This window comes from Lissotriton vulgaris, chromosome 5, assembly GCF_964263255.1.
Source record: "Lissotriton vulgaris chromosome 5, aLisVul1.2, whole genome shotgun sequence".
Lineage (NCBI taxonomy): Eukaryota > Metazoa > Chordata > Amphibia > Caudata > Salamandridae > Lissotriton > Lissotriton vulgaris.
Genome location: NC_141693.1, coordinates 491,344,016 through 491,367,482, shown reverse-complemented (window position 1 = coordinate 491,367,482; position 23,467 = coordinate 491,344,016).

Below are 23,467 nucleotides of genomic sequence, written 5' to 3'. Positions count from 1 at the left end.
TATTTTAAACACTGGGCCGGACAGCTTCGTTTTCAGCTAAAACGGAACAGAAACGTTAGAATAGCATGAAAATACGTTTCTACGTTTTATTCTGGAGCGTGCAGGCTATTATTCTCACTGCAGTAGCAGAATGTTCGGGAAAAAGCGTTTGTTGTAAAAAAAAATATAATTTAGGTGTTCCGTGTTCGTGGGCATCTCCACGGGAGACAGATTAAACTAGACCAGAAGTTTGTGTTTTCTTTTTCTGGGTGTGAGGAGGTCACATTTCCCCGCGGCGCCAGCCAGTACTTAATAACCACTGCTGAGGGGAGGCCCCGCCCGGGGGTCTCGGTATTTGGGTACAGGACTACCTCGGCAGGGTCATTGTCAGGCCGTGCTGAGGATGCCGCGGGCGCGAAGCTGCAAAGTTTGGCCAGCAGCCAACGCAGCTAATCAGATTGGTGTCACCCCTTGAGCTGGTGTCACCCGGTGCGGGCCGCACCCCCCCGCACCCCCCCTAGTGACGCCACTGAACCCACTTGATACAAATTTCTCTGCGTGCTATCATTATCAAGGTGAGTAAAGGATGTTCTTGCAGCTTCCAGGCCCTTCCAACAAGGTCATAATCTTATAGAACCCCAAATATTATCAATGGTAGGCTTACCTCTATTATTCTTTCGATAAGGGTAGTCAAAACCTTACCCACATCCTGCCAGCAGATTTGAAGTGCTGGGCGCTGCCAGAACATATGCACATCATCCGTTTTCACCTCATCTCAATTTCAAGGGGGAACGATACGGCCTATGGGAAGTAAACAGATGTTTTTTTCCTAATGGGGCATATCTGAAAAAAGACCACAGAGTAGCCATAGATACTTGCCACAGAGATGGTATATCTGCTGCCGGTAGAACTTCCTTCCATCTTTCTTCTGGCAGGATGTTAGAGCCATCTTCTGCATGAATCAATATCCAGTACCAGTTTGAAATGTATTTCTTTTGCGCGTTGGTATCGCAAATTATTTCCACCCAGTCCATGGAGTGGCTTGCATCTGGTTGTTTGCATGCCCAACTTGTAAATTACAGGTACTTAAATCTTGACAGTGTATTTTTTGTTTCTTGAACAAAAAGGTCCCCTGAGATTGCATTTTCTTCCCCCAACAACTGCCCCATCTTTCTATTCCAGCCTCGATGAGTGGGTAGCCAGTGAATCCATTAAGCATACATGGGTTCCAGGGGACTTCCAAATTGGGGCCAGGTGAAAATAGTATGAGATTGCAAGGATTCTCCAAACCTGTATCCACAATTTGCATGCCACAATCAGAACCCTGAGTGGCACCTTCTTTAAATATTTGGAATGACCAAATTTAAAAAGAAAGTGGCTACTCTGCTCTGCCAAGTCTTTAGTGGGTGTATGGGTTTTTCTGGGGTCCCAGCGAACGGTAATATTTTTATGGCTTTATTTGAACAAAGAAGAAAAAAACAATACATGAGCATGTATTGAACTATTGTTATAACAGGTGGCTTAGGCACACAAGCTTAACCTTGTAACTGCTTGAGTCGTTTTTTTGCTACTAGCACTGTTAATGGTTAAGGATCGGTTTAATATTACCATTAATCACTGTAACTTATGGGAGTTTATGGTGGTTTAGAATTGTACATATGGCAAACGTCTTTCACCTTCTTATAACACTGTTTGAATCTGTAGGTTAAGCCATTTTAATATGGCTGCCATTTCGTACTTTCCAATACGAGTAGTCCGTTTTTGAGATTAGCGTCTACTTTGTTTTATGTACCAGCAAGCTTTCCGTCTGGGATCCCAGCATTGCCACGAGTGGTCGTTTAACGCAGTGATCGATTTGTACATTTTGGAATTGTTATTTGGTTTAAGAAATAAAGTAATTGTAGCATCATTCCACATGTCAGGTTAAGGGGTTTGTCTACGTATTTAAGATTACATAAGGAGGTCAGCTCCTGAGCTATTTCCTTCTATATCTCAGATGGGATACCATACGGGCCTTCCCTCTTTTTTAGCGTTTTATAGCTTAAGGAAATTCCTCAGAAAGTATTTCCTTATTGAGATATTGCTCCTTATCTTGTGGGAGTTTTGGAAATGGATCTAGATTTAGCCAACTATCAATATAGGGGTATGATGCAAGACAATATTCCCTGTACAAGTTTTGAAAGAAGATGGTCAAGCCCCTCCCAATGTCCTGGTCATTCTGACACCTTTTCCCTGTTTCTCCAACTTCAACCTGTTTGATCATGTTTCTAGTCAGAGCCCCTTTTACCTTCCAAGCCAGTAGCTTTCCACAGCCTTCCTCAGATTCCTAATGCGCAAGTTGGCTAAAGTTCCATTTTTGTATAATATCATTTAAGTGTTCTGTGAGTGTTTTTTTAGCTTCATCTATTTGTTTTTAGATTCTAGTGCCCTCTCCAGGGTCAACTGTTTTGTTTAAATCTCTATGCCCAGCAGCTATTACCCTCTCTTGCTCAGTTGTTCTGTGCTTAGCTTCCCTTCACTTGTGTGTAGCATAACTTATCAATCTCCCACGCAAAAAGGCCTTATGCATATCCCAAATTATACCTTATTGGCAGAAGTCTTATTTACATCATAGAACTCTATGGGGTCTTCTTTCAGACTTTTAATAATCGTTTTGTCTTCTAAAAGAGATCTGTCTAGTGTCCACCTACAAGTAGGAGTATCACTGTTTAGAGTTAACTCTAGTCTTACTGCAGAGTGGTACAACAGTTGTTCAGGTTGATAAATGATTGCTACAACCTTGTTGCTTAACCTAGTATTGATTAAAAAATAATCGATGCAGGAGGCATGACCATATTTCTTGATGTGATATGTGTAACTTTTCTTACTGCCCGCCTCAAGCCTACAGGGATCTGTCTGACCCATATTCTTCCTCAAATTCTGAATAGCATTCCTCATTTTTGTTTTTTTGACCGTTGGCCAGGGAGAGGATTTGTCTAGGACAGGTTCAAGTAATGTTTTAAAGTAACCCACCCTTATAATAGTGTTTTCATTATTCAGCTGTGCTTGGGAAAGATCCTGCAGGGGGAAGGATCATCTGCATTTAGGCCATAGTAAGTAATCAGAGAATATTTAGTGTAATTGATATTCATGATGGCTATCAGCCATCTCCCCTTGGGGTCTACAGTGACCTCTAATAATTAGGCCTGCACTGTATTTTTTATTAGAATTGCACCCCCTTTACATTGCAGTTTTGATTCGTGCAGGCAATCTGGTTAATCCATCTCTGTCCTTTGATAATTTCTTCCCACTTTGCCTAGCGAAGATGTGTCTCTTGCAACATAAGTATATCACTGTTTGATTGTTTTAAAAAAAGTAACATTCTCCTTCTTCTGGCTGGCACCCTCAATCCATTTATATTCCAGATTTATATCCTCTGGCTGCAGGTATAGTTAGAATTGGTAATCTTGAGGGGCACATCCTTTCTTTGAAACCCTCAGCTTTAACTAAATTGCCACACATTAGGACCTTAATTTTCTATTTTTTTTCCACTGCTTCCCACCCAGGGAAATATCTAAATTAGTGTGGTCATGTTATTTCCCTCCCCCCAGGAACCCTCCTTTTGACCAAACTGGGCATTTCCCACATGCCCTTTGCCTTCACCTCTCAAAATTAAGTAAACGTCCTTACCTTGCAATGTTTTGAGCCTAGCCCTAAGTTTTATTTTTTTTAATCAAATCCAAAACTTCATCTTGGTCTTTTCAGCTGAACATCTTGTTGTTCCAGATTATTCTTAAAGTGGTGGGGAATTTCAGCTGGGCCGTGACACCTAATGATCTGAGCTCCTGTATGTATTTACCCAGCTCCCACTGTCGATTCTAGGTCTCCCTGGCGTTGTCCGACCGAATACGGAACGACCACTTGTCTTTTGTATATGTGCCTGTCTTAAGACCCTCTGTAAGTATCTTCTTTTGTCACATAGGTATTGAAATTTACCAGGACCTTTCTGGGTTTAGTTATGTTGGGGTTCTTTCTGAATGGATCCTGGCATACTCGTTGTATGTCCTGCTGTAGGTCTAGTGACCTGGCAGATGGTATGAATTATTTTATCAGGGCTATCACAAACTCTTTAAAGTCTCCCATTCTCTTCTCTAAGGAATATTTATGATCCTTAAGTTGTTTCTCCTGCAGTGGTTTTCTAGCACTTCTACGTTTTCCTGAAGTAATTTCCCGCTCATCTTAAGATTCGAGATTTCTCTGCTATTCCCTGCTGTTTCCTCGAGCACTGTCTCCAATACTACCTCAAAGCTCTTCATTTTTTCTGTTAAGCTGGTTAGTTTTTTTTCTAGACTCTCACACACATTGCAAATTCTTGCCTGATTTGCCTCAGAGAGTGTGAACTTGGTTCCGATCTCTTCGGAGAGTAAACACAGTAAGGCTCCTGTAACTTGCGCTGTGGGTGGGTAGGACATGTCTTCCTCCATTGCTGGTGGTTTTGCCCCTATTTATATCTCCGTTGCAGTTTCGGGGAATGTTGTACATTCCACCAGGAGTTGAAATGGTTAGATTAAGGGAGCCCCTTAAGCTCTCTGTGGTCAGGCTTTTGAGATACCATCCCTCTGAGGGTATTTGTGTGGGCCAGGGTGGTAGATGCACTAGCCTCATGGAGAAGTATGTTTTCCTCCCTCCCTTGCTTTTTAAAAATGATCTCAGAGAGGGAGTAATTTTAGTTTTCCTACATGGGGGTCTAGTATGAGCGTCAATTTCCCTCCACTCTTTTTCCTGTGTATGAGTTCAGGGAGAGGCTCCTTAACAAGCAGGGTTGTTACAAGAATTTGGTGTAGAGCAGTGGGTAGTCCAGTGGGTGCAGATATAGGAAAAATTGTTGGGGGGGATACACCAAGACCCTCCCCCTTAGACAAACCAGTACTGAAATCTACATGGGAATTTCTCAGTGTATAACGTGAAATGCATTGTGGCTTCCCTTCTGTGGATGGTGTGGCTCTGGTCTTTCCTGCCTTCTTGGGGGTTTTGAGCAATATTCCCTGTCCCTTGTCATTTCCGTCTTACAAAGGAATCCTTTTAGGGGACATAGAGTATGGAAAAGAAGGTACTTTCAGGATAGGGGCTTGTAATGGCAGACGTGCCCGCATGCTTGAGCTGACACTGCTGCCAGTGACCTGTTGGTGGAACTGGGATGCAACCCACCAATCCTGGCGTAGCTGCAATGTGGCCATGAACCACTGATCCCCGCGGGAAATTGGCAGTGGTAAGCAGGCATTACAGCAGTGCAGTCGTGAAGAATAATCATTGGGGTATTCAGATCCCCCCACTCCTTCACAGAGTCCTGTGAATTCTCGTCCCATGTGGTGACCAAGAAGCGTGACCCTGACTCAGTGCATCTAGATGGCTCGGCGAGTCCAATGCTCCGGAGAGGTGAGTCGCAACGGCCTGCTGTTAGCCAGCCGCCATGTTCCTCCCTGAGTTTCTTTATTGTCATGGATCTTAATGTCGACATACATTATCCTTTCAATGTACAGCAGTGGTATTGTATTCCCTACAATACATGGTCAACCGTCACCCTTCAAGCAAACTGCTTAAATCCATGGTATGTTAAAGGTGTTTCATATGAACATGAGAAGAAATGAAACACATCAAACATTTTCTGAAATATAGTTAAATAATGTTTAATTAATTCTATGCATTACTTACTATAATTATTAAAGCATAATACATTTTGGTATTTTTTTTGCTTTAAGTTTGAATATTTTCATTTAAAGAAAGAAAATGTTTCAATGATTTAATTTTACTTTAAACAAATATTTTATCAGAAATGAATTTGATATTTCAGTTGCATTTTTTACAATAGTTTTACATTTAAAATAAAAATGTTTTTAAAAAAAGCATATTGATGTTTATCATAAAAATATGTGTATATTTTTTCAAGTGTAATACATGTTTACTTTTTTCTAAACTCTCCCACAGGGAGACTCCACAGTCGGAGATCTCAGTATGGAAAAGTGTAGGGAAAAGTTAATAAATTATGACACTTTAAAAATAATGTTAGAAATATTTCTATGTTAAATATTATTGCAAATATATATATATATATTCACTGAAAAAACCATAGGTTTCACACCAGTTATAGTTAGGAATTAGCATTTAAAAAACCTATGAAATTCACTGAAAAAACCATAGGTTTCACACCAGTTATAGTTAGGAATTAGCATTTAAAAAACCTATTAAATTCACTGAAAAAACCATAGGTTTCACACCAGTTATAGTTAGCTGGAAATTTTACTGATATAAAACCATTGAAATTCCCACGTTATAGTTAGTCGGACTCACTATAACTTGCGCGTGCAATGCACTGCTGATGACATCACATATTACATCACTCATGACATGGTCAGTGACATCACTCATGACATCACTGATGACACCATCCAGTGAATATGTGTCTTTCTGAAAAATAAATATTAGTGAGTTATGTTTAAATATTTAAATACATATATTAGTGTTTCACTTTGTGTATAAGTGGCTATATGTGTTGATAAGTAGCTACATGCGTATGTATATGGGTTATTTGATATTTTTAGTAGTATCAGTATGAGTGTCTATATGGTTTGGTGGAGGTATTACTTAGCACATAGATGCATGAGTGACTGACTCTTTGTTTGTATGTGTTTTGAAGACAGCATATGTACAGGACTGTATGGGTGGATGAGTGTCTATATGTGTTTGTTAGTGAGTGAATGACTGTCTCACTAGTGTATTTATCAGTAACTACATATGTTTTAATCTAGTATATGTGAATATTGATGTATATAAGTGAGTATATGTGATAGTAAGAGATTGTAAGAGTTCCTGTTTAAATAAGTATGTGTTTCTATAAGTGATTGTTTAAGAGAATAAATATGTGTAATTTTCAATAGAAGTAAGGTGGAAGTGTGTGTATAACTCTATATTCAAATAAATGGATGTCCAATAGTTTATTTGCACGTGTGAATATGTGTGTGAGTAACTTTTGGATGAATGTCGGTGTGTAACAGGATGTATAGGTGTATCACTTCATATGATGAGTGAGTATATGTATGAGTGACTATATAGAACTGTTGGTGAATGAGTGGATGTGTATATAGATAGTGGAATTACTGAATTGCTTGTTGTAACTGATATAGGTATCTCCATTTTTTTAAAAATTTCAGTTTCTATTTTTGAATATGTGTCTCAAGGGTTACATTATAGTGAAAGGAGGTCTGTCACTATGTCACAAGGATGGTGTCATGAGTGATGTCACTGACCATGTCATGAGTGATGTAATATGTGATGTCATCAGCAGTGCATTGCACGCGCAAGTTATAGTGAGTCCGACTAACTATAACGTGGGAATTTCAATGGTTTTATATCAGTAAAATTTCCAGCTAACTATAACTGGTGTGAAACCTATGGTTTTTTCAGTGAATTTAATAGGTTTTTTAAATGCTAATTCCTAACTATAACTGGTGTGAAACCTATGGTTTTTTCAGTGAATTTCATAGGTTTTTTAAATGCTAATTCCTAACTATAACTGGTGTGAAACCTATGGTTTTTTCAGTGAATTTCATAGGTTTTTTTAATGCTAATTCCTAACTTTTTATTCATACTCATACCTATGTGTTTTTTAGTGAATTGCTAAAGTATGTTTTTGTAAAAATGAACACTATAATGTATATTGAGATAATATTTTTAATTTAAATATTTTTTTTTTTTATATTTCGCTTTCGGTGCGCGCTCCGGTGCGCGTACCGTCAGCACACTAACAAAAAAAAAGAAAAAAAAATGAAGGAGGGACTGTGTAATAGATAGTAAGACAGATAAAAAGTGTAAAAGGAAGTAACTGAGAAAAGAAAAATGAATAAGGGAGCAAAAGAAAGAAGAAATAGGAAGAAGACTAAAGCAGAGGTTAAGGGAGATTGTAAATGGATGTTGAAAGTAAAAAGAAGGACAGTTAAGTATGAGAATGTCAGGTAGTGACGGAATCAGAGGAAAAGAATAGCAGTGATTGAGGGAAAGTAAATATCAGTGAATATAAGTAAAGAGGGGTGAAAGAGGGTACATGTAAGTGAATAAGGGTAACACATGGGGAGTAATAGAGACAAAGAAGAGAGAGAGTAAAAGAAGGACTGTCACAAAGGGACTAAGTGAACCAGTAAAAAAGGTAAGTGAAGGAGTGTGCATAGGCAGAAGTACTGAAAAAAATTGAATGTGGTCGGAAGTAAACATGGAACAAAAGAATAAGTGAGGGAAGCAAAGTAAGGAAATAGGTGTGCGGTAGGGTGACAGAAAAATAGTGAAAATAAAACAAAAGGTGATAACAAAAAACATTTTACAAACACACTTACCATATAATCTATGCAAATTTGTATCTGTGAAAGATAAAGGAAAAAACATGTTATAATTACATAAAAATGTATAATAAAATAGAAGAAACAGTTCATGAGGTTTAAAAATCTACAAAAGTTTACTTAGAAATGAAGCAATAGTGAAGGATACAAAAACAGAAAGAAAGTAATGTAGAAAGAAAAAAAAAAGGAAAAAGAAATAGTTGGAGAACAAATTCCTAAAGGTAAAAAAGATACTAAAAGAATGTAAAATATCAAAACAAAATGAGTAAAGATAAGAAACTAAAAGAAAAATGATTGAAAAGCAGAGAAGTCAGATTGATAAACTATAAATAAAATAGAGGAATAGAAGATGATTGAGAGTGAGTGAAGTGAAGTCACAGAGTGAAGGGATGAAAGAAATGAAGTTATTATAGAACGATGGATAAAACAGGAGTGAGAGAGTAAGTACACAGAAAGACAAAAGGAAGAACTAACTGAACTACAGTACAATGAGTGTGAAAGAAAAAAAAATGGAGAAAGAGAAAGAGTGTTAGAAAACTAAAGCAGAGGTACTAAGAGAATATGAAAAAGATAAAAAGTGGTGGAAGGAACAGAGGAAATGCAGATAGTTCCTATCAGATTAAGAAGTTGTGAATGAAGTGCAGTAAAGAAACAGCGATGAAAAAAGAGTGTAAATTAGTAAAGAGAGGTAAATAAGGGTGAAAAAGAAAATGAGTGTATAACAATGTGAACACAATATAAATTACACAATGCAAACTACACAATAACTTCTACAATATGTTACATTATTTATTTTTGCTGTTCTCAGAATATATTGAATTCCACTTAAATTAGTGAGTTCAAAGTCTTCATCATATAACAGCGGGAAAAAAAAAACACAATCTAAAAGATTGTGTTTAAAAAAACCCATTCAAACATACATCTCATATATGTACACTAATCTTTGATTCACTTACTTTTCCATGAGGCCAAATAGAAGATAGTGAAGGTCCTTTTGGTGGAAAAAAAGTCTGCTGTTCCTTATAAGTTCCATTTCATCGACTTCCTATGAAAAAAGATCTAAAAACATCATACCTTACACAATCCTCACGGCCAATTTGTGTCAGATATATCAGTATTTTTTACTTTGAGATCCACTTAAAGTATCTACATGAGATAAATAATTTAAAATATTAGATTAACTAACTAACTAACTAACTTTTATTAACTATTCCCGTCTTCAAAGGCCAATTCCCTTTACTAAAACTTTGGTTTTAAAAACACTAGATAAGAATTTGTAGAGTCATAAGGCAAACGTTGTTTATAAGTTAAATGAGAATCATTGCAGTAACTCCATCCATTTTCAGATTTTAAGTAGCATGTATAATGTCCTGAGGTGGTCGAAGATCCATCATGATAAATAATAGCTTCAGTTGTAAAGGTCCTTCCAGAAATTGATAACTGAGAAGCCACAAAATTTTTGATAGAAGTTGTCAATTTAGTTCCATCAGGTCTACATCGTTGGAAAACTAAAATAATATACTGCCCATAACTTTGTATAAATAATGTGGACAGCATTGTACAGTTACATTGGGTACACACCATATTATGATCTGCTGCTTTAACTAGATTTTTAAAAGACACTGATTTACAGTCTGGTAAAGTCAAATATATAAATCTTTCAGTGTCTATTCTAGTAGTACTTGATAAACTACAATTGTGGCAGTCATGCTGCCATTGATAAGAAAGACTGAAAAGATTATCTACATCTACACCTTCATCTTCCAAAACACCAAACATATACATTAAAAATTCCTGACAATCCTGCTGAATGTTCTGTGAAAATTTATCTTGACCAGAACACAAATCTAAAATATTTCGAATTTCTGTTACACTTTCTATTTGTGCTGTAACACTGCTACATTTCTGAAACACAGAATTCAATAAACCACACAATCTTTGATCCCGATTTTCAACAATCTGTTCTTGTAAACTTTTAAGAAAAAAAACAACATTAACCACTACATTAGCATAGCAGTTGACACCAGAACTATTTTCAAACTGAAATCCAACAACATTTTCTCCACAATTCTTTTTCTTCCTGTTTTCAATTACATTTTTCTCTACTTTTTGTCTTTTTGCAACTACCTCACTACAATTATCCTCATTTCTTCTTTTTCGGCCTACCACACGTTTTTCAAACAGAGGATATTGAGGCAAATGTGGAGCATACTCTCTTCTTAACCTATTGTATTCTTTAACACAATCTAGATCGGCAGAAATCTTTGTCTCATCACACGCAATCAAGTACAATCCTGATAAAGTTCTGACTCGAGATAATGCCACATATGCCATACCCTCTTTAAACACAGATCTTCCAATGTTCACCAATGCACTATCTACACTTAAACCTTGAGATTTATGAATTGTCACCGCATACGCCAAACAAACAGGAAACTGTTTTCGGCGAACATATAAGTCTTTTACAAGTAAAAATCTAGCAGAACAACGACTTATTTGTTGTACTTGTTCAATGCCATCAAATTTTATTTTTAAAAATTCAATTCCATCTCTATTTCTGTAATTCACAAAATCAACAACATAACCCATTGCTCCATTTACCAGACCGCTTTCAACATTTAAATTCCTTCTCAAAATGATACGACAATTTAAACACACATTCAGAGTCTTTTCAAAACCAGCTGTTTTTGAAATACTTTTCTCCAATGAATGCAATTTAGTTTTCAAATTTTCTGACAAAACAATTGTTGCACCCATATGCTCTATTTTATCTATTGCTTCCAGTTTCACAATCTCTTCATTTTCTAAGTCTAACATTTTTTGGTTGAAGATGGAACATTCTTGCAGAGTTGGCATCAAACATATCCCAGATTTCTTCTCAGTCATTTTTTTAAAAATATTCTCTGGAAGAATGTTTTCATTTGGATACAAATTTGAAATTAATCGACTATGCAAAGCTTTTTTCCCTTTCTCAGTCATTTTTCCAATTCTTACATCTTGTAGAATATTTTTATAATCTTCATCCTTGGCCTGTCGCATATTTTGAAGCAGTTCAGCATATTTAAAATTTAGCCATATATTAACATTTCCAATGCTTCCAAGGGACTTCCTGGTATCTTCATGCGTGAGCATTTTAAACACTGGTTGTCCTTTTACTGGAGTCAACTGCAATAGATCTCCAAAAACAATAATGTGTTTTCCTCCAAATAACACATCATAGTCTGTTTTAAGAATTTCTTGCATTCTCAAATGCACAAAAGCAAGCATTAGATTTGAGACCATGCTTACTTCATCTATGATAAGAAGTTTCATTTTCTTCAAGACTCTTGAAACTTCAGAACACGCATCTCCAGATAGCTTGTTGTAATGCAATTTATTATCATGTTCAACTGGCAGCATCAATAAACGATGTAGAGTAATCCCTTTAATGTTATGTGCTGCCAGACCAGTTGGAGCAGTTACAACACAAGACAGTGGTGAATCAGTCCTTTTCTGCAGATAACTTGCAACGGCTTTAATTAGAAAACTTTTTCCTGTCCCCGCTTCTCCACTTACATACAGTCGGACAGGGTCAAATAATATACATGAGCACTCTTTTTTCTCATGTCTGAATCCATGTTCAATCTGCTCTGTGACTTCATCATATATCTTTTTCTGCTCAATGTTTAGTTGCGTTACCAAATCTTCTAAGTTAACTCCATCCTCTTGAGCTTGTTCCATAGCTCTTTCCACCTCATCCATGGCAGTGGCAGCTTCATTTTGGATAATTGGTCCTCCTAGTGGATCCTGGCTCAATGAAGTAGAACTCTGACTATCTTGAGAACTGTTTCTAGCTATCTCTTCAGCAATTGTGGTTTCTTGCTCCATTTCTTCATTCAACATTTGCAGATAATTTAGAAAAATAGGACATTCTATGGTATCCTTAGTTGCATTAAAAGAGTCTTCATAACAGAGAAAATCTCCAAGTAGTTCCTCTTCTGTACGCCATGGCTTAAAGAGTTGCAAAAGAGCTAAATAGTAAAATTCTCTTTTGTCTGGAACTTCACAACTCAATTTTCGATGATTAATCAAATGGCCTTTTTTCTGCTTCACTAGACATCCTTCATAGCCAATGAGTGCATATTTTCCATTATTGATATCTTCTGTGATGTTCCTCTTATAACTGTAGTTTTGAAGAACTTCATACAAACATGTGTTCTCAAGGTGAGTACTTCTATTTGGATAGTATGTATCCAACATATTTGTCTTCAAAATATCTGTACTGTTTGGTTCTTTTTCCGCCAAATATTCAATTTCTTGCACAGATTTCAAAACTCGGTTTCGTGTTGCAGCAAGACCAAGACTCACCCAAATGATTGTTCTTGATTTGGCATAGAGACTTGCTGATGATAACCGATCAGAACATTCATATGCTCCAATTTCTCGATGCGACAACATCTTCAGACTGAAACTGTATAATTTCTTGCTTAGACTCTTTTCATGTGAAATGTCCTCCCACATTTCCTTCAGTTCTGTCTTTTCTTTTTTGGTGATGTAAGATGTCACATATCGAGCCACAGCAATAGAGTTGTCAGCAACGAACTGAATATCCATGTTAGCATTCCACATGGACAAAATCACTGGGTTGTAATCGTTGATGTACTTAGATTCTTCATTTCTTTTCAAATTATATGTGTTTTTGGGAGATTTTCTCGTCACAGTATGTCGTAGAGATGACATCAAATTATTTACTCTTCCCTTAGAAATCACTGGTCGAGGAAATGCAAAACGACATTTCGTGTAGTACTTTTCCTTGTTTTTAAATTTTCGACGACAATACTTTCCACAACGATGAGATTGAAAACGTAAAACTTGTTGCCTTAAATTGTTTTCTTCAGTAGATTTTGGAACAGCACATGTTGAATACTCTTCAATGAAACTCATCACTGTTTCATCTGAATCTGATCCAAATTTGGGTGCATCTTTAATCCACAACAACATATGTATATGAGGAGCACCTCTCGCTTGATATTCCTTCCTCCAAAAGAAATCCAAAACCTCTCCAAGGGGAGGATTTTTTTTGTTGGTAATAAAAGACATCATAGCTTCAAATCTATGATTAAAATATCTGCAAACATTCACTGGATCTAAAGAACACAGTTCTCCTGGTGTTTTCAATTCTATATTTGGTATGTTTTCATTTGCCTCTCGTAGAAATTGAAGTAAATCGTCCCATGCATACTCAGCACAGCTAAGAGTGAGGAACCATGTAGGAGTTCCTAAGTTTCTTAGCATACATTTCAATTCTCCATGACGACGAAACCAATACTCGTTGGTTCCACGTTGACATGCCATGAGATTGATTAGCTGAGATTCCAAAATACTGTCTTGCAGATTAACTTTCTCCATAAAGTCCCTTGCACAAACATTTTGCAAATGAGGTCCACTTTTTAATATATGATTAACTGCATAAGAAAGCCCAGACAAATCACTTTCAAACAGTAGATGAAATAAATATGGAATGCATTGACGAAACCTTGGATCTTCTGCATATAATCTTAGAGTCCGGTATTCAGCTGCAGGAATTTGAACTGGTCGATCATCATATCGTCCACCACAACCTGTTGGAAATAATTGTGGAAAACAACGAGCTTCCAAACTTTCTTCCCATACACTAATGGGACTTCCTTTTGCTGCCTTCATTTGAAACAAGTCAATTGCATTTACCATTACTTCTTTGGAATGCAAAGGATGAACAGTATAATGTTCATATATTTCTTCAGTTCTAGACACATCAACTTTTTCAATTTGACCAACTGAAGAATCACTATCTTCTTCTGTAGCTGTTTCCTCTACTCCAACACTTACATTTTTGTAGTACTCATTGTTTTTAACTAAATACAACGTTGCCTTCTTGACTTTTTTAACATCCACTAAATCTTGCCAAATTTTCTTACTCTTTGTTGGAACCCCATTAACTAGAATAACTAAAGGATCTTCTTCTACTCTTTCTACTCCAATTGTATTAATATTTTTCTTTACATCTAGAGGCAAATAAACAACTCTTCCCTTTAATCCTCTCAGTAAATCTGATGGAGGCAATTTCCCTGTCTTAGGCTCCATGCGTACAATAGCCTGAAAAGGATGGACACATTGAATCAAAATAGATTCATAAGTATTTAGATCCATCAATTCAGAAGGAATATCTATCAACTGAAGATTATTATAAACTGCTCTTGCAGGCATTCTTTTTTCATTTAATTTTTTCAAACAATAAGTGCAAATACGCTGATCCAAACTCAAATCAAAAGAATTCTCCACCAACAAATAACTTACAAAATCCTCCCATTCACTATTATTTTCCAATTCACTTTTTGCATATAAATCAACTAACCTAGTCTGAATTTTATAATGAGTCCGTCGACAACACACACAAGTTAAATTAGGCCTCTCACTTGATTTCACCTTAAACTTGATAATTTCCTCATCAAACTTTTCAATACTTGAAATTTGTCCATTATCTTCTGCATTACCATCCATTACTATATCTATTTCTACACTGTCCTCTTTGTTCCCAAAATAACAAAACTCAATTTCTTCACAAATAGTCTTCACATCCACTTCAGATCCATGCAAAAGAGCAGTATTTAACTGTTTAAGCTTAAGTGCAGGACTTTTTGCATAATACAACTTCCTCACTAATTTCCTTACGTTATTATGATGCACTGCTAACATCCTAAAATGATGAAAAACACTCCGACAAACTTTTCTAGAAAGACATGCTAGTGAATGCCCTTGCAAACCTGTGCTTTCTCTCACTCTGCAAGGATCTAACTCTTGCAGGATCTTCATTTTTTGTTTGAGACTTTTTTTACTATATGTACGTAAGAAATTTCGAAGCAAATCAATTGATTCCTGTCGCACACTACAAATACTACTACATTTCCATGTGTACACTGGACCCTTAGTACGTCTCCCTAAAACTTCATCAGCTAACACCTCTTCTGCATCTCTAGATACAAGTTTCTCTTTTTCCATCACACAACTATCTTTCACCTCATATGCACGACCACTGGTGTCAACTGCATGCACCAAATCATTTTCCTGAAAGTAACTCTCCTCATTAAAAAAAGGCTCAGAACTTGAACTATGCATCCATTCACCAGAAAATACTTCACAAAAATTACTCCGATTAATAATTCTTTTCCATCTACTGTTCGATTTGAAAACATCCATTGCCTTATTAAGTATCCTAATTCTATTGATTATTAAAATAAATAATTTTTTCTTAACTTCAAAAGCCTGATCAACAATCTTTTCTACACTTTTCTTTTTCTTGTAAAAAGCAGCTTTTAGTTTACTTTTCTTATCATTTTTTAGCAAATTTAAAACTACCCTATTGCGAAACATTCGCCTACGAATGTCCCTAAAAACATTTACCCTTCTATTGCTAACCATTCTCTTCTCTCCTGGTCCAATGGAAACATTTTTTGTGGGCTTCTCTTTCCTTTTTAGATTTGTTGACTTTTTCTGTATATTCACATTAGCAATTTCATTTTTTTTCCTACGACATATGTTGCGAAGAAAAGACTTAATTGGCTTACCAGAAGCTTTTCTGGTGTTTTTTGAAGTAGTTGTTGAAGAGGATTCCATAAACTCTGTTGTTGATGTTCTCCTTTTCCGTATGGTATTTTTGATATTTCTTTGCCTTGAAGGCATTTTTGCTTCCTTTTCAGAAGTTGATTTGAATCTGTTGTTCTGTTAAAAAAACACATGAAAGACCACTATTAGCAAACAACAAAGTAATGTTAAAAAGCAAACAATATAAACAATAAATTGCAACATATTTAAGTTTATACAATAGCAACTCATGGCTTTATTTTTAAAGGCCTTGCGCCACCAGTGCGTCACTTATTACCCATGTTTAAAGTCAAGCATCAGCTGCACATGGCAATCATAAATAAGGGCCAAATACATATACCAATCAATTGCACCCAAAAATCGATTTTTGAATAACATGTAAGAAACACTGCGCAGAACCTATGTACAACCAATCAATATCATCAAACAAAGTCAGGGCCTTATTTATGAAAGCCTTGCGCCACCAGTGCGTCACTTATTACCCATGTTTAAAGTCATGCATCAGTTGCACATGGCAATCATAAATAAGGGCCAAATACATATACCAATCAATTGCACCCAAAAATCGATTTTTGAATAACATGTAAGAAACACGGCGCAGAACCTATGTACAACCAATCAATATCATCAAACAAAGTCAGGGCCTTATTTATGAAAGCCTTGTGCCACCAGTGCGTCACGTATTACCCATGTTTAAAGTCATGCATCAGTTGCACATGGCAATCATAAATAAGGGCCAAATACATATACCAATCAATTGCACCCAAAAATCGATTTTTGAATAACATGTAAGAAACACTGCGCAGAACCTATGTACAACCAATCAATATCATCAAACAAAGTCAGGGCCTTATTTATGAAAGCCTTGTGCCACCAGTGCGTCACGTATTACCCATGTTTAAAGTCATGCATCAGCTGCACATGGCAATCATAAATAAGGGCCAAATACATATACCAATCAATTGCACCCAAAAATCGATTTTTGAATAACATGTAAGAAACACTGCGCAGAACCTATGTACAATCAATCAATATCATCAAACAAAGTCAGGGCCTTATTTATGAAAGCCTTGCGCCACCAGTGCGTCACTTATTACCCATGTTTAAAGTCATGCATCAGCTGCACATGGCAATCATAAATAAGGGCCAAATACATATACCAATCAATTGCACCCAAAAATCGATTTTTCAATAACATGTAAGAAACACGGCGCAGAACCTAAGTACAACCACTCAATATCATCAAACAAAGTCAGGGCCTTATTTATGAAAGCCTTGCGCCACCAGTGCGTCACTTATTACCCATGTTTAAAGTCATGCATCAGTTGCACATGGCAATCATAAATAAGGGCAAAATACATATACCAATCAATTGCACCCAAAAATCGATTTTTCAATAACATGTAAGAAACACGGCGCAGAACCTAAGTACAACCACTCAATATCATCAAACAAAGTCAGGGCCTTATTTATGAAAGCCTTGCGCCACCAGTGCGTCACTTATTACCCATGTTTAAAGTCATGCATCAGTTGCACATGGCAATCATAAATAAGGGCAAAATACATATACCAATCAATTGCACCCAAAAATCGATTTTTCAATAACATGTAAGAAACACGGCGCAGAACCTAAGTACAACCACTCAATATCATCAAACAAAGTCAGGGCCTTATTTATGAAAGCCTTGCGCCACCAGTGCGTCACTTATTACCCATGTTTAAAGTCATGCATCAGTTGCACATGGCAATCATAAATAAGGGCAAAATACATATACCAATCAATTGCACCCAAAAATCGATTTTTGAATAACATGTAAGAAACACTGCGCAGAACCTATGTACAACCAATCAATATCATCAAACAAAGTCAGGGCCTTATTTATGAAAGCCTTGTGCCACCAGTGCGTCACGTATTACCCATGTTTAAAGTCATGCATCAGCTGCACATGGCAATCATAAATAAGGGCCAAATACATATACCAATCAATTGCACCCAAAAATCGATTTTTGAATAACATGTAAGAAACACTGCGCAGAACCTATGTACAACCAATCAATATCATCAAACAAAGTCAGGGCCTTATTTATGAAAGCCTTCCGCCACCAGTGCGTCACTTATTACCCATGTTTAAAGTCATGCATCAGCTGCACATGGGAATCATAAATAAGGGCCAAATACATATACCAATCAATTGCACCCAAAAATCGATTTTTGAATAACATGTAAGAAACACTGCGCAGAACCTAAGTACAACCACTCAATATCATCAAACAAAGTCAGGGCCTTATTTATGAAAGCCTTGCGCCACCAGTACGTCACTTATTACCCATGTTTAAAGTCATGCATCAGCTGCACATGGCAATCATAAATAAGGGCCAAATACATATACCAATCAATTGCACCCAAAAATCGATTTTTCAATAACATGTAAGAAACACTGCGCAGAACCTATGTACAACCAATCAATATCATCAAACAAAGTCAGGGCCTTATTTATGAAAGCCTTGCGCCACCAGTGCGTCACTTATTACCCATGTTTAAAGTCATGCATCAGCTGCACATGGCATTCATAAATAAGGGCCAAATACATATACCAATCAATTGCACCCAAAAATCGATTTTTGAATAACATGTAAGGAACACTGCACAGAACCTAAGTACAACCACTCAATATCATGAAACAAAGTCAGGGCCTCATTTATAAAGGCCTGGCGCCACCAGTGCATCACTTATTACCCATGTTTAAAGTGATGCATCAACTGCACATGGCAATCATAAAAAAGGCCAAATAAAAATACCATTCATTTGCACCCAAAATCGATTTTTGAATAACATGTAAGAAACACTGCGCAGGACTTATATACTAACATACAATTTCACTTCTAAAACAAAACTATCTGCTTCCAAATATTCTCCATAGAGCAAATAAATCTCTATCTAAATTAAATGAATCATTACTTACCTTTACAAATGCTTTTGGAGATTGAAAACAGTGTCAGACACACACACCAATTTTTCTTTAGCAGAGGAAAAGGTGTGCTCTCAATACACTGAAACCAAGACTGGCATAGAAAATCTCTATCTTTGTACACATATGCCTTAATTCAACCAATGAAAACTCTTCCCTCACTATTTTCAAACCAACACCCATCCCCCTCTCAAACCTTTCTATCTGTTACCATAGCAACTCCCTCCTAACTGAACTGTAAGGTTCAAAAGTTTATCTTACAATGTTGCAAATTAACTCAGCAAGGATGTTTGACCTGTCAATACAGCAGCCTATACAGGGTATTTTTGCTTTTGGTGACTTTTTTTAAACCATTCAAAATGCTTCTTTCACACAACATAACCATACACCCTAACTTTCAGTTTTCAACTATCTGAATCCACCAATCATTGCTTGTGATTCAAGAGCACAGAAACTCCACAATTATTTTTTTGTGAACTCCTACTGTTCCAACTGCCATTTCATTCCCACACTTCATCTGACTGGACCAGAACCATCTCACATCATGTACTCTGTTTGGGTTATTGGACATAGCTACATCCACTGGGCTCAAAGGTATGCAGCTAGCAGAAATTTTCATAACCTTGATTTATCAAATGTGGAAATCAAGTGGATTGGCCACAGAGGATTAAAATGTCACCAATTGATACCATTGGTGAAAACCTTTTTGCATCTGCCAGAACCTGACCTTATAATTGTGCACTGTGGTGGAAACGATCTAGGCACATTAACTGGGGTAGGTCTGGAAATGCTATTAAAGGACACCTTTCATCAATTGATGATACTTTTTCCCCACACTGCCTTGGTATATTCCAATATATGCCAAAGACAGAAATGGAACTGGTCCAACCAATTTGGTCCACAATTTGAGAAAGCACGGAAACATGTAAATAAATCTGTTTCTGCTTACATGAGAGACTATGGAATGGGTTCATTATACAATAATAACTTGCGTTACAACATGCAAGACATCTACAGAGGAGATGGAGTGCACTTCTCAGATGAGGGGAATAGAATATTCCTCCTGAATTTAAGAATGTGTATTGGAACCTACTTGTAGGTACCTAAATCAACCACAGAACCCAAAAGCTCTTTTCAGAGCTACCCTAACTCTGATCATTCAAAGCGTTTATTTTTTTCTAACTTTTTTCACTATTTTTCACCAAAGTACGCTTTCCGGGAAGCTTACAGGTGCGCGCACCAGGCGCTACCCCCGCGAAAAATTAAAGAATTTTTTTTTTTTTCACGTTTATGAGCCTCCTAAGCCCCCCTCAGAAAACCTAGAGGGTCAAGAAGTCTCTACAGTTCCCCCTTCTATCCATTCCGAACATTGTTTACCCTCCATCTTGTGTCTCGATTGTTCCGAAACACAAAATGGAGGACTCCCGTAACGCTGCCAGTGCGCGTAAAGGAGCGCGCACCGCTAAGCGCTCGTTAAAAAAAGGTGGGAAAGTAATTTACGGAAAACCCAATGGTGACACTTTTATCAAATATAGAATACGCCCTACTACATAGCAGTCCCTACCATTTGCCCAAATTTGGTGAAATTCCATTGAGACATTTAGGCTACAGGCCTGTCTAAATATCCTGAGGTAAATTACATGACAAAAACACACTTGTAATGTTAGAATTTACAACCAATTAAAAAGTATCTCTCATTTTCTACGATTATTTCCTGACGTTTGATTGGTTAAGTACAAGAATATATATAAAAGAAGAGAGGGAAACACAGCCATTTTGACTACTGCTTCCTGAAGTACACTTGAAAACAAATTTCACTGACAACTTCAACTAATTTCTCTAAGGTAACTTCTAATTATGGAAGTATATTGTACACTTTAAGTTTATTTCTTAAAAAATATTCTGTTAGTGATATGCTATCCCTCTTTAATAGTTAGAGATAGAGATAGACTTCTCTGTAATAGTTATGGATTGAGTTACGCTTCTCTGGTATACTAGCTCTACTAATATAGTTAATTTATATGCAATTTTCAGAAAGAAAATGGAAGGAGAAAATAAGGCAAATGATACTTCTATCAAAGTAAAGGTGGAAAAACCAGAAGATGAAAAAAAAGAAGTTGATTTCATGGATGACTCTTTGGATGAACAGTTTATAGAATGTTTGGAAGAAATGGAATCATGTACTTATAATTATGAGGAAATTCCGGACAATATTATGTTAGAAATTTTATTAAATTATGAAAAAGAATCAGAGGAATAAATTTATCTTTAATAATTTCAATTGTTTCAGACAATATTCTTTTTTATATGTAATTCATGAAGTATTACCAAAAATGTTTAAAATATAAAGTGAGACTTATAGTATACTGTTCAACTATTTTTCTGTTACATAGTAAGTTTACTACCTTTCTCCCACTATATTATCTCATATGAATATTTTACACCTCATTTTCATAAGTGAGCAGGATAGACTACTCATGATCCCCTAGAAATTCTCAGGGAGTGCTTAAAAGATCTGTTTCTCCTTTCCAGACAGACTATATTATGAATTCCATATACCACAAAAAATACAATAACAACATGCAAGATGTCTACAAAGAAGATGGTGAACATTAAATTTAAGTCTCTTCATTAGTACCTACATGTAGGTACTTACATAAAATAAAAAAATTTAAAAAAAACAATTAATAAACATACAATTTTTTGAAGTGATTATTTTTCCATAGTACCCTCCTCGATACGCTCCCCGGTGCGCGCACCAGGCGCTCCCCCCGCGAAAATCGAAAAAAAAAAAAAAAATTTTGAGGCCCCGCGGGACCCTTTAATGGCCCCCATATCAAACCTAGGGGGTCAGGGGGGGTCTACCCTGCCCCCTTATGGTCAATTCCACCCTTTGTTTTTGCCACCTCTTATGACTAGATTTTACCGATAGACAAGATGGCGGCCGCTCCGGACTGTTTAGAATGTTTACAGACAACTGAGAGCCAATCAGCTTTCTGCGCGCAAGTCGTGTGTCGCGCCTGGAGCGCTCTCAGGTGCGCGCACCGGAGAGCGCCTATAGATATATATATTTTTTTGGACGTTAATTTCTCAAAATCCACTGAAGCACATATCTTGAGACATAGCAAAGGCACATCGGGCTACCAGTCCCTACAATTTTGCCAAGTTTGGTGGAAATCCATTCAGCCGTTCGAGCTAAAAGTGAAATCGACCGCCCTATGGAAATTAACATGGGGAAAACGCGTTTTGGGACCCCCCTTTTATCTCGGCCCCCGCTTAACGTATCCCCCCCAAACTTTCAGGGAAGGACCGGAACCCCGCGAGGCCATTATCAGGAAATTTTCAGGCAGATTCGTCAACCGGCGCCAAAGTTATTCCAAATAGAATTTTCAGATTTAACATTGAAAAAAATCCTAACTATAACTACCTACTGGCGACCGCCAGTAGGTAATATATATATATATATATATATATATATATATATATATATATATATATATATATATATATATATATATATATATATATATATATATATATATATATTACCTACTGGCGGTCGCCAGTAGGTATATATAGTTAGGATTTTTTCCCTATGGGATTTCTGAAAATTCTATGCCTAATAACTTTTGCGTTCGTGGACGGAATTGGCTGAAATTTTCAGGAAAATGGCACATTTTGTTTCTGAGCAGACCTTGAAAATTTGGGGGGGTTTTGTGGAGGGGGGGCCGAGAAAAAAGGGGGGTCCCAAAACGCCTTTTTCCCATGTTAATTTCCATAGGGCGGTTGGACTCACTTTTAGCCCGAACGGCTGAATGGATTTTCACGAAACTTGGCAAAATTGTAGGGACTGTTAGCCCGATGTGCCTTTGCTAGGTCTCAATATATGTGCTTCAGTGGATTTTGAGAAATTAACGTTTAAATCAAGATATATATCTGTAACAGCGCTCCGGGCAGCTATCCGGTTAGCGAACCTTTCGCGTAACGGAACTTTGCGATGAGAAGCTGATTGGCCCTCCGGTGTCTGTCAACATTCTAAACAGTCCGGAGCGGCCGCCATCTTGTCTCTCGGTAGGATCGAGAGACAAGAGGAGGCCAAAACAAAGGGGGAAATTACCATAAGGGGGCATAGTAGATCCTCGTTGACCCCCTAGGTTTTATGTGGAGGTTTTAAAAGGGCCTAGGAGGGTCCAAAAAAAAAAATTTTTTTTTGCGTGGTAAGCGCCAAGTTCGCGAACCGGATAGCTTTCTGGGCAGCGAACTTTATGGATAAAAGAATGAAAGACTTTTCTAATACTGTATGTTAATTGTTTGTTGTTTTTCTTGTTTTTTTTTGTTTTCTTTATTTATTTATTTTTTTTATTATGATTGTGTTTCATACTTTATTAAATTTTCTAACATTTCATTGTCAGAAATGTCATAATTTATTATAGGGTGTAATTGTTTTTCATTTTGAAGCAAGTTGTCTACTGCTTCAACACATTGTAGAAGTTCGTGGTCTCTACTGTCATCCATAAAGTCATCAAGTTTGTC